Here is a 15581-nt window from a genome sequence, read left to right as displayed (position 1 = left end):
TACGAAAAAGTTGCACAATACAGTGATCTCCCATATACTGTTCACCTAGATTGAATAGTTAACTTTTTTTTTTACATTTGTATTTAACACTCTTGAGTGTGTAAGTGTCATTATTTTGCTGAAACATTTGAGGGACAGCTGCAGACATCATGACCTTGCCACCTAAGTACTTCACAGGTATCTCCCAAGAATTAGGAGTGTGTATTATGTATACTACTTATTCAGTACATAGTGATATGAATAAATCAGTGAGGGGAAGGGAAATCTCCCCTAAGTAGAATGCCCAGTATGAAATGTGGGAAAGATGATGACATTAGGAAGTCATTATTTGGCAATAATTACAATAGTAACTGATGTAGGGAGTCATGGTCAGTGGCTACTAAACCAGCAGGTAAAAGTTTGTGAGCAAAAGCATATGGTCGCAAAGTATCTTTCCATAAAATTCTTATTAGTTACAAAGAGGAAGATGGTAACTTTACGGGAAAAGAACTTAGTAGGTACCACCTTTTCCAAACATAATTAACGTCACTAGTAATGGAACATACCAACATCATGCGCCTTCTGATAGGATCTACTGAGAACACCGCATCAATTTTACGGCATTTTTGCAAAAACAAAAAGCACAACCTGAATCTAATTATGAGGAAACATCAGGCAAACTTTAAATCGACATTTTACAACATAAGTGTATTCTTTTTAAAAAAAAATTATGTTGCTTATAGAGGAAAAGGAAAGACTGAAAAATTTTTTGTAAGTTTGAAATTATTTTTTGAAATTTCAAAAGCAAAAAGTGAATAGGAAATAGCAGATGGTATCCATGTAGGGCTATAAAATTAAAAAGAATCAAAATATTTCAGCTGATGAAAATTATCCCCCAATAAATGAAACACTAAGCAGAAGAAAACTGTGAGACATTCCAAAAGGAATAAATACCTTTAAACAAAACATCCATATATGACATGGAAAAACACCTCAAATGAGAAATTACAAAACTCAGAACAGAAATAAACCAAAAGTAAACCAGAAAGTTAGAAAACAAGAGTTGAATGAATTCAGGAAAGAATTTGAGGAATAAAAAAGTCATCTTGAAGATGACATTACAAGCTACTCAAGGGAGAAAAGGTTCAACTGAAGATTTATTAAACAGTATTGAAGAAAAGTGTGAAAGGCCAAACATGAAAATAAAAAAAAAAAATCAAGCAAAAAGGATCAGCAAGGAAGGAATGGACACAGAGAACACACAGAGAAGGGCCAGTGTCTGAGTAATTAGCATCCCTGAAGGAGAAAAACAAAACAATGGAACAGGATTCATATTTAAACCTATAATCCAAGAAATGCTTCCAGAAATAAAAGGTCTGAGTGGAATTGGATCCAGGTTGGTCAGTTTCAAGACATAGCTTAGTAAACCCAATGGACATTAAATATGAAGATGGGGGAAAAAAATCCCCAAGGCCGCTGGGCAAAATGTCACTTAAAATCAGGTTGCCATTAGAATACTCAACAACAACACATAAAGCAAGACAGAGAGGAGAACAGCATTTTCAAGAAATGCAAAGAAAAATTATAAGCCAAGGATTTTATATTCAGCCAACCTATACTTAAAGAATCCAAGTTATTGAAAAAGTTTTTAAGCCTGCAGACTCAGGGAACATGGTAGTTAAGAGTGCTTCCTGAGAAATCTGTGAAAGGATGTGTTTTGCCCAATTATGAGATGATGGAAAACTACAGATTAAGGCTCTAAATTATACTGTAACTCTAGATCAAGACTATGACAAAAGTAAAGACAATGGTGGGAAGAATATTATGCAGACTTTATGTATTTTGACAAAGTAGAAACAAGGCAATTTTTTTAAATAAAGGGAGAAAGTAGAATATTTCATTCACAGTCATTTAAATTATAGGAGTCAAACATATCTTTCAAACCTAACAAATCAAATTGTAGAAAGTTAGGATAAAGATGTCTATGGCCACCTTTATGAACAGTATTACAATAACTCTAGGGGAAAAAAGACTCCAATCTTTTTATGCCCAAAGAAATAAAGACTCCAAAGTAACAACATAAATAAATACAGTAAACATAACAATACACACAGTAAGTAAAGCATATGGTAACTGAAATCAAACATCAGACATACCAATAAATATAAGTGGGCTTGATTCATCCATTTAAAGAAAGAATATTCAAATTGACTTATAAAGCAAAACCCAAATGTATGCTGCATACACCTGACAGAATTAAAACAAAGGGACTCAGAAAAGTTAAGAAGAAGGAATGGTATATCAGTCAGAGTTCAATATCTTACAAAGTAATCAAAACAGTGTGGTGCTCACCTAAACACAGACATAGAGACCAATGGAACAGCACAGAGTCCAAAGCTAATCAAATGATCTCTAAGAAGGGTGCCAAGAACACATCATGGGGAAAAAATTGTCTTTTCAAAAAATGGTGTCAGGAAACAATATCCACATGACAAAGAATGAAAATTGGACTGTACCTTATACTATACACAAAAAAATTAACTCAGAATGGATTACAGATGCTAATATGAGATCTAAAACGATAAAACTCCTAGAAGAAAACAGCAAAAAAGCTTGATGACATTAGATTTGGCAATCATAAATTCTTGACTATGATACCAAAAGCACAGGCAACAAAAGCAAAAATAGACAAATGGGACTAGAAACATATACACATCAAAGGAAATAATCAACAGAGTGAAATGACTACACATGAGAGAAAATATTTGCAAATCATATATCTTAAAAGGGGTTAATAGCCAGAATATATAAAAAAAACTCCTACAACTCAAAAACAAATAACCAGACTAAGAAGTGGGCAAAGTATCTGAATAGATATTTCTCCAAAGACGTCCAAGTAGCTAACAAACCTGTGAAAAGATACTTAACATCACTACTCATTAGAGAAATACACACAAAACCACAATGAGATACCATCTCATACCCATTAGGATGGCCACTGTAAGAAAAGCAAAAAATAACGAGTGTTGAGCATATGGAGAAACTGGAACCCTTGTGTGCTGTTGGAGAGAATGTGAGATGGTGGGGCCACTATGGAAAACAGTACGATGCTGCTCAAGAAAATGTCCAAAAATTTTAAAAAATTACAAATAAAATTACCTTATGATCCAGCAATTCTGGGTATATATGCAAACAACTTGAAAGCAAGAGATATACACAGATCCATGTTTATTGCAGTAACATTCGTAATAGCCAAAAGGTGGAAACAAGACAAATATCCAACAGTGGATGAACAAAATACGGTCTACTCATACAATGGAATACTAGTCAGTCTTTAAGAAGAAGGAAATTTTGTCACATGCTACAACATGGATGAACCTTGACATTATGCTGAGTGTAGTAAGTCAGTCACAAAAAGACAAATACTATTTAATTTCACTTATGTAAGGTACCTAAAGTAGTCAGATTGGTAGCAACAGGAAGTAGAATGGTGGTTGCCAGAGGCTGAGGCAGGGGACAATATATTGTTCTGAAAATACTTCATACTGAACTGTACACTTAAGAATTATTAAGATGCTGAATTTTGTTATATTTTTACTACTAAAATTGTATAATAAAATAACATTGTGAGTTTAATAAACCAATTTTTAAATTTTTAAATATTTTTAAACTACTGTAATGTCCAGAAAATAATAAACTATTGAAAAAGCATTTAGGGTGACATCAGCAAACTGAAGGAGTAAGCAGATCCAAACTCTTATCCCCACACAGAAACACTGAAAAACAAACTGCGAAATCAAGTTTGTCAGAACTCTAGAAAACAAAGATTTACAGCAGCCAAGAACATGCTGAATTTTTTTTTAAGGTAACTTGAAAACTGTAGGAAATACTTGTGGCATCTTTACTGCTGTTGCCCAACCCCTCACCAGCATAGGGCAGTCTAGGGGCCCCTAATGTCGGGTTCTGAAGGGAGCAGGGCAGACTCTAGTCACAAGTTATTGTTTCTGTCTTGTAATCTGGCTAGAGGACACCTAAAGGACTTACCAAAGGTGTTCATCTCTGTTTTACCTAATTCGAAACTCAGGCTGGAAAGGCAGCGGGCTTTGATTGAAAATACTGCATGGAAAACTAACAGCCCACAAACACCAGGGCCAAAATATTACAGTCAAAATATATAATGGTCAAGATACCTACAACATGGGAGGGAAAGCTGGGGGACTTTCTTTGGGAAATAAAGACATTGTAAAAAAACTCATGTGTATGGGATAATTTAGGTAATCTAGGCCATGTGCATGCCTAGAGTCAGATAAATGTTTAAAAAAGTATTGAGGGGGGGAGGGTATAGCTCAAGTGGTAGAGCGCTTGCTTAGCATGCATGAGGTCCTGGGTTCAAGCCCCAGTACCTCCTCTAAAAATAAATAAACCTAGTTACCTCCCCCCACCAAAAAAAAAAAAAAAGTATTGAGATGACTGGATAAAGAAGATGTGGTATATTTATACAATGGAATACTACTCAGCCATAAAAACTGACAACATAACGCCATTTGCAGCAACATGGATGCTCCTAGAGAATGTCATTCTAAGTGAAGTAAGCCAGAAAGAGAAAGAAAAATACCATATGAGATCACTCATATGTGGAATCTGAAAACAAACAAACAAAGCATAAATATAAAACAGAAACAGACTCATAGCCATAGAATACAAACTTGTGGTTGCCAAGGGGGTGGAGGGTGGGAAGGGATAGATGGGATTTCAAATTGTAGAACAGATAAACAAGATTATACTGTACAGCACAGGGAAATATACACAAGAAGCTCACAGAGAAAAAAATGTGACAATGAATATATTTATGTTCATGTATAACTAAAAAATTGTGCTCTACACTGGAATTTGACACAACATCGTAAAATGATTACACATCAATAAAAAAATGTTAAAAAAAAAAAAGCATTGAGAAGACCCACATTTTTCACTTAGCAGAGCTGTAGATTCAGTGCAAACATGGTATTGAAGGAGGGCCCCAACACAGAACTGAGCTGCAAAGATTGGAAGAATGATTTTATTTTCTATTTTTTAGCACTTCAATAGTTTATAACAATAGAAGGTAGCTGGAAATACTACATGCTAACAGACAACATGATACATAACCTCTGGGGGAGGAGTCAGCAGGGAGTGTGGCAGAGGCCACCTGTTTAGACTAAGAGCCTGTCAATGGACTGCTGGATGGATTGGATCTGCTGCTTCAGTTCTGAGCTTTCTTTGATGGTGACAGGACAGGCGATGACAGGCCTGGAGACCCCACAGGCCCGCCCCAGGGCCTGCCTGAGCGCACAGACACGTAGGGCACGTTCTCATTCTCACACAGCAGGCAGGCAGGTGCAGGAGGATGTCCGAGACTCATGTCCGCAGCCATCACGATGACCTCAGAGACGCCTCTGTTGAGAGTTTTGGTGGCGTCATTGGCTCCTTTTTGAAGACACTTGTGTCAGAGCAGGTAGAGAGCTAGATATGAGCAGAGAAAGGGAGACACAGAGCAAATGGCAGGAGTCGGGCATAAAGGAGGGGCACAGGCCAAATGCAGGAAACCCTACATGTAAGCACCAGGGGTCCCTGGGCCGAGAAAGAAAAGCAGGAATCTTTGGGCTGATAAGGAGCCACACCTTTTGGCCTGGAGACCAACAAAGAAAGGTCAGAAAAGGCAGGAATTTCTAGTGTCTGAATGTAACCTTTTGCTCATTATACCCTCATTTCAATAAAATTAGCCTTGCAGGTCAGGAGTCCCCATCACGCACCGATGCCAGGACACTTCTGATCCAGACTAAATAAGGACAAAAATCCCTCCTCCACACGGGAAGGTGGAGTTGGGACGATAATCAGGAAATACAACCCCAGCCCTTCCCTCCTCAATGAATCTTCCGCCCATTCATTTTCACACCCTGTGTCACCAGCTTGCCAGAGAAACTCAGGGCAGCCGCTCCCCTGAGCCTGCCCGCTCTCCCCTTGAGAGTGTGCTGTCCATCCTTTAGTAGATCCTCACTTTACTTTTCTTAACCTCTATGTCTTGTCTCTGAATTCTTTCTGGGACGGGACAAGAACCTGGGACACCAGTTGGATCCACCGGTAGCACTTGCAGTTACATGACTGCTGAACAAGGTCCAATGGCTTCTGGTGAGGTGGGCGCCTGCAAGAGGGGAGGCCTCCGGATTTAAACCAGCCTCAGTCGTGGCCGCGGATCTGTGGTCTCATCATCCCTCAAGGAGCACAGGCGACGTCAGAGCGGGAGCCATCGCCTCTCGGAAGAGATTATTTTTTTTTAATTGCTTATTTTTAGCGTTTTTTTTTTTTTTTAAGGTCCTGGCACTTAAAGAAATCTCTGCCAAAACATTAGGTTTTGGGTTTATTTTTGCTCATTTTATATTTAAACAAATACGTTGCTCCCTTTGTGAATCTCCTCTTCTGGTCATTATTTCTACAAAGTCAGTTCATCTCAAGTGAAATTTTACATAGTTATATTTGGTCGGAAGAGTTTGTCTTCTTTTATTAAGTGACAGGTTTAACTGCATGCAATATTTTTAGTTTAAAGAATACTTTTTAAACTTTTACTGTCATTTGAGATTTACAGAGAGCAAAAATAGTACAGACAGTTCCTTTATACCCTTCACCCAGCCTCCCCTAATATTAACTTCTCACATAAACACAGAACAATTCTCAAAACGAGGCATTAACAACGGGGGCAGCACTATGAACTAACTCATTCATTCACTCATTTACATCCGTTTGAACTAGAGGATATTTATTTTATTTATTATTTAGGTTTGTGATCTGAGAGCCAAAACCTCGACTCTGAAAATGGAGGGAAAGTCCTAATATTATCACTGTCTCACTACCTAAGTTAGGGTAACAGAAACCTACTTTAAGCCAAAGGATGTAAGGAAGACACTGACTCGTTGCGAACACGGGAAAACCAGCCTGGACAGGTGCAGGAACCCAAGGTGGTCCTGGAGCAAAGAAGCCCACAGACAATGGCCCCAGGCAGGACTGACCTTCTCAGAGGGCCTCTGCTGGTGGGGACAGCACCTGCTGTCTTCAGACTTCCGGTCACTCTGATCAGGATTCAAATCTGGAGAGTGTCTGCCCCTTCGCTGGGGGAGGCAGAGGGCTAATGACGTTCATACCAGGCGGTGTCCATGGGGAAGAGAAGAAATAGTTGCTAAGTAGCCAGTGTCAGCTGAAAAAAGGGGCACAATCTAAAAGTTGAAAATTACGTTTTATTTGGCAGATATTCTGAGGATTTAAACCCAGAAGACAGCCTCTCAGATCGCTCTGAAGAACTGCTCTGAAGAGGTAAGGGAGGAACCAGGATGCACCAGGTGGTCAGACCATCAGAAGATGACTGTGCGAGAAAACCAGACACCTCAAGTTAGTGGATGGGAAGATGCAAGAGCCTGGGCTCACTGAAATCACTCCTTTGACCTGCACCTTAGCTATCTGGGGCCAGACTCCTGCTTTTGTCCATCCTCAATCCCCTCAGGGTGCACCGTTGTGGGTGACTGCAGGGGCTGATGGCTTGATGGCCACAACATCCTTTGTTCGCTGATGTGGCAGGTGACATTTTTCATCCACAGTGTCTCGCCTTGGTCATAAATTCGGCCAAATTGGGAGACATTTCATGACCAATTTTGTCCCATGGCAGTAGGAAGGCTCGTCCCTAGATCAGGTGAATATTCTGTTGATAGGCCGTTCAGTGATCTTTTCTGGATCAGAACCTGTGGGTGATCTCAAACTCCCTGGCTCGCCTGTTTCACTAGTCACTTATGATCCAGGAAATATTTTCCCTTGTTGCTTCTTCCCATACCTAGAGTTGCACTGTTATTCTAGGTAGAGTTATATACATGATTAACTCTCTCAAGACATCCTTAATTTTGTTGGAGGACTGGATACACATTGGGAAATGCAAGAGACAACAATCTTATAAAACAGACAGGATATAAGCAATACAACTAGTAACATAATAAAGTCATAATGCAGCAGAGAGCCACACCCACCATAAACAAATTGAAAACAAACAGAACAAATTAAAACAATGATTAGTATAACTAATTGTAATCTGGTCGCAATAAACTGTCAAGTCTACGGGGAGCCAGCTGGAGAAGCCAAATCCTGGAAGGGTCAAGTAGAAAGAAAAAGAGAAATGTTTCATCTTTGTTTAGAAAGGTATACTTAATCAACTTACTGTAGGTCACAGCATAAGAAGATTTTTCTGGAAGACAAAGGTTAAAAGCTGGTATATTTCAGAAAAAGTTATAAAATTATAAATCATATTTCTCAGTTCATTAAGTCCCACATAATTAATTCCTGTTGATCTGGATGAAATTGTCAGGTTTTCTCCATGAGGGCTTTGTAATTTCTTATCCAGTGTAAGTGGTATGATCTAAAAGCTATCAGAAACTCATATTTATCAAAAAGTCCTTTTTATGAATTTTCATGAAGATCTTAATTTTATGAGAGCATCAGAGTAAAACAAGGTTTGCCTAAAAATCACAGAAGACTTAAAATCGCGTGGTTAAAGATCTGATTACAGCAAAATTGACAAGAAGTCTGGATATTTCTGTGACATACAACATTTTAAGATAATAATTAGAATGATGACTGATAACATTATTCCAGGACTTAGTACATTTTTGGGAATTCCATATAAATTTTGGAATATGTATAATTAATGATATTTGTCCATATAATCTAACTGAAGTTTATCTCCAATGCTTCTGAAGTAACTTAACATACCAAACAAGTCTAATTAGTTCAGTATTCCTCTCCGAGATGTCTCAGGGTTCCTTTGAAGCATCCAGAGTTCGCTGGAGGTCAAAAGAAATTTAGTTAGAATTTGACATTTGGGAAGTTGGTCAAAATTTCAAAAAAGTTTCAAAACACTTGGTCAACTAGGATCAGAGGGTCACTGTGAAATAGTACTTATTCATTTAATCAAAGTGACAAAACAGTTCAAAGAACAAATACAGATCATTTAGAGGAAAAGAAACTCATTCGATCTATTCCCAAAAGCAATACTCCAAGAAAACTTTCTCTTAACAGAAAGAAACCAAATCTAGTCTTCCCTCAGCCCACTTTTAAAAACAAAACCCATGTATCTAATTAAATTTAATCTAACCCCAGCCTGACCGTGTATAAAACTCCTTTTCAGGGTTCCTTCCTACAAACCTTGCACAGCTTTCTGTATCCATGTTAGTCTGTCCCTTATTTTTCTTTCCAAAAACAACCAGCTCTAGGACAAAATCATTCCCTTCCCTTAACAACACGTATTTCTGAGACACAAAGGAAGAGGGCAGGGCAAAGCCATTAAAAGAATGACATAGCAATTAACACCAAGGTGGAGAAGATTTGACTGCCAGGAGGCCTTGAGGCCCAAGATGGCAGGAGATATGACTTTCAGTGAACTTGAGCGTCATCATTCGCTCATGGTAATACATTAACATGGTGAATGGCACCGTGACAGTTCCGAGGCTGGTCATAAAAGGTCAAAAAGTGGCTGGTGGCCCAGTTTCTGCGAATCCCAGCTGTTTCCCCGAAGCAGTTGGAATAATCCTCCCATTTGTTAGCATAGAAAGTCACCAAGTCCATAAAAACTAGCACCTCCCACACCTCGTGGTGCTCTCCTTTCCCTGTGAGACGGACCCCACCCTGTTGATGGAGTGTGGATCTCTCTGAATAAACCTACCTTTACTCAACTGTGGCTCACTCTTGAATTCTTTCCTGTGCAAACCCAAGGGCCCACAGTTGGCAGGGCACGTCCCAGGGACTCAACCAAGACATCCTCTCGCCCCACAACTTTTCCCTGTATCATTTCTATCCTCATATCTTTTTCTCTTGAAAATACACATCCTACTTTCCTTACATACTGAAATATTTCCCTTATTTTCGTTAGTAGCGTTAATTTAATTTTTTAACCCTTAAAAACCTTAATCTATAGCAAAAACTGACAAGGAGCAAGTAATTGAAAACTGTCTGTCATACCAACATTTCCTGATGGGATATTCCATAACCTCTAGAAACACATAATATAATTTCTTTTTTCGATGTGGTACAGGCGTGTGTCTAGTAAACCCAAACATCTTTAGTTCCCCTCTTGTAGGGAGACAAAATTAGGTAAATTTAGACCTGCTTAGCAATTATTGTACCAGTATTTTATCTTATTTGAAATAACCTGGATAGTCAATGAATTCCTATCACTTAATTTAACTTAGCAAAACTCAAGTTATCAAAAACCTGGAGAAACTCTTTTAGACAGACATACCCAAGACATAATTATCCCGAAAGAGTTCACCTAAAAACTCTTATCTCATTTACCTTTGTTTTATAACTTACGAAAACATTCCCATACCAAGTTAATATTTTGTTGTTGTTGACAAACTCTGTAACAGAAATAACAAGACCATACTGACCTTTAATAAACCCAGGTACAGTAAAAGTAAGACACGTCTATATTGATTAAACCAGTCAGCTTAAGCTAGCTTTAATACCAGACGTTAATTTAAAATTGAATATAATCGTGTGAACTTGAAATTCCTTCTGGCCAGTTACTCTCATATTTAGAAATATTTAACTTGGAGGCACTTACTTTTAAGTCAGTTAAATAGAGCTCTTTTATAAATCTGATTTTGATAATATTTTCCAGAGGTCGAGACATCTCATATAATGTGCACAGAGACACACAAGCAGACAAAACTAGAGATCGCACTGCTTCATTTTAACACTTAGTGTGAATCAGGTATTACAATGCAGTCTTACTGGTTATTTGTAACAGTTGGAATAAGTTAGAATTTATTTGCTCAGATGACTAGGGCTTTGGTATTTGTGGAAAAGACTTCAAGATTTGTATTTGTTTTTGATAAACACTTTTAGGAGACTATGGATTAGATTTTGGCTGAGGGAGGCTTTCCAGCGGGTTGAGTTTAAAAAGGCCACTTTTCCCTTTGTTTCCTTTCGTTTCAGGTTCTGCCTGATTGAGCTAACTATGCTCAGTCTCAGGCCATCTTGGTCTGTATGTACATTTCTGATTTGTACAGATTTGTAAGACAAAGACCGTTGCTTTTAATTCCCCCAAAGAACTGGTCTGTCACCTCGATGACATTAAAAGATCAATTTGCCCAACTATATTTTCTTTAATTTTCTTTTCTGTATCAGTGAGAAAAGCTCCAACTAAACTGAAATTTAAGAGTTCTATGTTCTAGAACTGTAGAGTTTAATTAATTACGTCTTCTGAAGCTGGCATAAGGCACTCAACAAAGGTCATCTTTCTGAGTGCACAAATTAAATTCAGAGCAACATCTCTACTATCATTTTTATCACTTCCCAGTGTTTTTGTTTTTGTATGGGATCAGGTTGTTACGGAAACGACAGGCCAGCCAAGAAACAAGCTCCACTCAGGAGGGTTGGAGTACTCAGATGTATTACGCCAGCGGGCTCAGAAGGGCTTCTGCTCCGAAGCTCTGAGCACCTCCAAGACGTGCTCATGAGGTTTTATAGGGTAAAGTACAAGCTTGGGGTATTCGGCCAATAGGCATGGAACAGCTTTAGCAGCATTATCATCACAAAGGAGGAGGCAGGGAGTCAGCAAAACAACATTCCAAAGCCAGATATGTATCTTTGAACACCCAGCTGGCTAGCAAAAAACATGAACAGCAAACCAACACTAATCAACTTAGATTTACAAGTTAGTCCAGCAGAACTCAGATCAGTATTCCAATACTTAGATTTGTGAGTTATCTTGTCAGCCCAGCCCAGCTTTCCCTTCACAAGGTAACGCTAATAGTTTCCTTCAGTGTGTTCAACATTTCATGGGGGGCAGATCTACATGGGGAAGGAGTCCCCAGCGAAGCGTGTCTATCCCACAATATAATTAAGCAAAAGAGACGTAACCATCTTATATAAAGCCTATGTTATACCTATTTTTATAAACTTTCATCTCAATTCTAAATCTTTTAGTTTCCATTAGGACCCAATCAACAAGCCTTGGTTTTACAAGGAGTCCTAGAGTTTTCCTTACTTTTCAATTTCTGACCATTTACTCTATTTTGTTTAAAAGGTTCTGGAGTCCCCAGTGAGGGGTTAAGCTGAGGGACTCAGGACCTTTTGTCAATCTTTTCACTTGATTAATTGGCCTAACTGTTGCCCCAAGTAATTGTTGGTCAGCTATCTCAGTGTCATTTTCTTCCAGTCTTTTAAATAAATAAATATTTATTTATTTAAAACTGAAGCAAATAAAGCAGACTTGTTTGGGGCCCTTTAATGTTGCGGACCAATAGGGGGTCCATTTGGCTCATCCAACATTACGTAGTGCTGTATCCAACCTCTGATTTAATCCCATTAACTTCTGTTTTATTTATCCCATTTTTAAATATCCACCTAAAGATTTCTTTATCCATTTGGGACAAGTCCGTTTAAAATTTCCACCTGGTTGGGAAAAAGTCTCCAGACTTTCCCTTCAGCTTTTTTTCTTATTTTCCTGTTATTCAATCTAATTAACATTAACTATTTTAATGTTTTTACTAGCATCTGTAAGACCCATTGAGGTTTTTCCACAAATATGGCCTCCCAAACTGAGTTTTCTTGTTTGTTTTAAATGAAAGGAGTTCTTAGATTAAGCATTAGCTATATATATTTTTAAACCTTTTTTTTTTTGATAGACAAAAGTCTGCTCAGAATCCCAGTCTATTCAATTGGCTGCCAAATGTACACCATATGTGTACCTTTTGGACGGCAAAGACCAAGTTCTCAAAACACACACACACAAACACCCCTACACACACACACACACACACAAACACCCCTACACACACACACACACACACACACACACACACACACACACACACACACACACACACACACACACACACACGAAACACCTAAGAAGATCAGGTAGGGCATTTACACCTCAAAGGCACAGGAAGAGAAATGCAAGTCTCCCCTAGAAGGGCTTTGGTTTCCTTAAGGTCAGGATTCTGAAAAGATATTTTATCAAGCAGGCTTTTTCTATCTTAACTGCGTATGCACTCACCACATGGTAGTCATTTTCAGGGTAAAATTTTCTTTAATTCTCAAGTAAATACTTGTAAGTTTTGTAGGTACATAAACCTGGCTGGGGAATTAGCTGGAGGCTGGCAATCTGTCATTCCTTTTTCTTTTGTTTTGGAAAACAATCTGAGGTCATTTTGTTGCGATCACTTTTGTTTCAACAAACTCTATTAAAGTAGCCAATTCAAGGAAAAATGACAGGTCAATCTTCCACTTAATTACCCAGTCCAACCCTGCTCAGTGTCTTTCAATTGAGCAAAATCTTCCCAGTCTGAGCAAAACTCTTCCACGTGTCTTTCACTGAGGGTAACTCAGGTACCTCTTTTTGAAACTAAGTTTCGAGGATAACCTACTCCTCCAGAAAGGAGTTTATATAACACCACCGAATGAAATATAGGATAATCAGCCAATAATGGGAGATGTGAGAACCTGGAGAAACTCACCCAAAATCATCTGGACCCTCCGAGGAGGCGGACAGGCCCAAGAGGCCTCTGTGGTATCCGGCTCCTGACACTTGCAGAGTTCAGGCGAAGGAGAGAAGTCTGCTCTCGGCCCCTTTGTGGTCACCAAAATTGTTGACTGAAGGAAAAAATAAAAAAGCACAAGTTGAGAATTATATTTTATTTGGCAGATTTTCTGAGGATTAAGCCCAGAAGACAGCCTCTCAGATGGAGGAGCCAGGATGTATCAGGTACTCAGAACATCAAAAGTTTACTGTTAAAGAAACCAGACACCTCAAGTTAATGAATTTAGTGCTTTTCTATGTCTGGGAGGATGCGAGTCTGGGCTCCCTGAAAGCACTGCTTGGATCTGCACCTGAGCTCTCTAGGCCCGGAGTCCTGCTCTTCTCCATCCTGAATTCTCTCAGGGTGCACAGCCGGGGATTTTGGGGGTGGGACAGCTGCAGGGACTGCAGGCTTGATGGCTGCAACATCCCTTGCTTACTGATACGGCAGGTGACATTCTTTCAACCATACCACAAACCACCAACCTTTCAGTCCCTTGGAAATCACCCCTTCTTCTCCCCTTGTCCCCAAAAGCATAGGCTGAAACCATGTGCCCACCCCCACCTCCCCAGCCAGACTGGCAGCATTGCCAGTGGGTTGCTCTACTCCAAAACGTCCCTGTCTGCAGCCCACGCAGCGCAAGCTCAGTGTCATCGCTGCCCGCACCATAATGTTTGAGGAAACCAAAAAATAACTCCTCACGATACTATGTGGGGTAACAGAACCGGCAGTGACCCAGGGCCCCACGTCAGCATTCTGGTTCCCCTGGCCTGGGGGAATCTCTTCACCTGTCTAGACAGGGCTTCCCCTCTTCCTCTGTCAAGTGGGCCCAGTGGCCTTAATAATCTCCTAGGTCTCTTGAGAAGCCGGAAGTCTAATTAAAATGTCAAAATTCAAGTGCACTAGACAAAGACCCCTAATGAAGATCGTCTTTTGAGAAAAGTTGAAGAAATGGAGCCGTCTAAGAGTCTGTAAAACAGAAAGACATATTTCATAAACTCATAGATTCTAAATGTTGGAGGAAGCCTTAGAGCTGTTTTTCCAAAACCCAAACCTGCATACGAATTACTTGGGGAGCCTGTGAAAATGCAGGTTGTGATTCAGTAGATCTGCGTGAGGCCTGCGTGAGGCCTGCTTTCTCCAGGGACCACACTTTGTTCTATCCATGACTCTCACCTTGACAGCACATGACAACACTGGAGAAGCTTAAAAACCAAAAACAAAACCAAAAAAACCTACTTATGCCTGCGCTTTCTGCCCTCCCATCCCTCCAGTTCGCCAATGAGATATTTTTATTTGGGAGGTTCCAAAACTCCCCTGCCATTCTAATCCGCAGCGAGTTGGAGCAGCACTGCCAGATCAGCGCTTCTCAACTTCAGCGCAGATCACCATCACCTGGAGAGCTTGTGAAAAACCACAGCTGGCAGGGCCCCCCCCCCTCACCGAGATTCTGACTCAGCAAGTCTGGGGCGCGGCCCTAAATCTGCATTTCTAACAAGCTTCTAGGTGATGCTAATTCTGCTGGTCCGCGCGGCCTTGGAGGTCATCTAATTTCACAGCGATATTTCCCATGTAGGAAACCACGATAAAGTGACTCCCTCAGATCTCCTGATCCTGGTCCCAGGTTACTTCCTCCACCAATCCTTCCAGCTTTCCCTTCCCTTCCCGCATTCTTTCCCAAGTCCACTGCGGAGCCACTAAACGCCAACACAAGCCGGTCCCCTGGGGCTGCGGAGAGGCCGGGTTCAGCGTGGTGAGAGGCCCCTGAGCTGCCCCCACACGGACAACGCTACGCCGAGCCCCGCGAGCCGGCCCCGCCGCTGCCCGGGACGCTGCGCGGGGAGCTCACACGCGCCCCTCGCCCTCCACGAGCTCTCTAAACGGTGGGCGGGAGGCGGCGCCGGCGTGCGCAGCGCGCGCGCCCGGGAGCCCGGCTTAGACCCGGCGAGGGTTACCACGGCAACCGGCGCCCTCCCTCGCGGTGACCCGGCGCCGACGCAGGGG

The 15581-nt window shown here is 40.4% G+C and overlaps 1 long non-coding RNA gene across 1 annotated transcript; it reads right to left on the bottom strand.

Annotated features, from left to right (window-relative positions):
* Positions 1-5054: 5054 nt before the first annotated feature.
* On the bottom strand, positions 5055-15458 carry LOC116286127 (uncharacterized). The gene is made up of 5 exons (XR_004195881.2): positions 14366-15458; positions 13515-13650; positions 8764-8834; positions 7023-7372; positions 5055-5481 (listed from the first exon to the last, which is right to left on the bottom strand). It is a non-coding gene; the product is annotated as an uncharacterized lncRNA (long non-coding RNA).
* Positions 15459-15581: the final 123 nt, after the last annotated feature.

Source organism: Vicugna pacos, chromosome 31 (assembly GCF_048564905.1).
Source record: "Vicugna pacos chromosome 31, VicPac4, whole genome shotgun sequence".
Taxonomy (NCBI): Eukaryota; Metazoa; Chordata; class Mammalia; order Artiodactyla; family Camelidae; genus Vicugna; species Vicugna pacos.
This window is presented reverse-complemented; position numbering and strand designations above follow the sequence as displayed.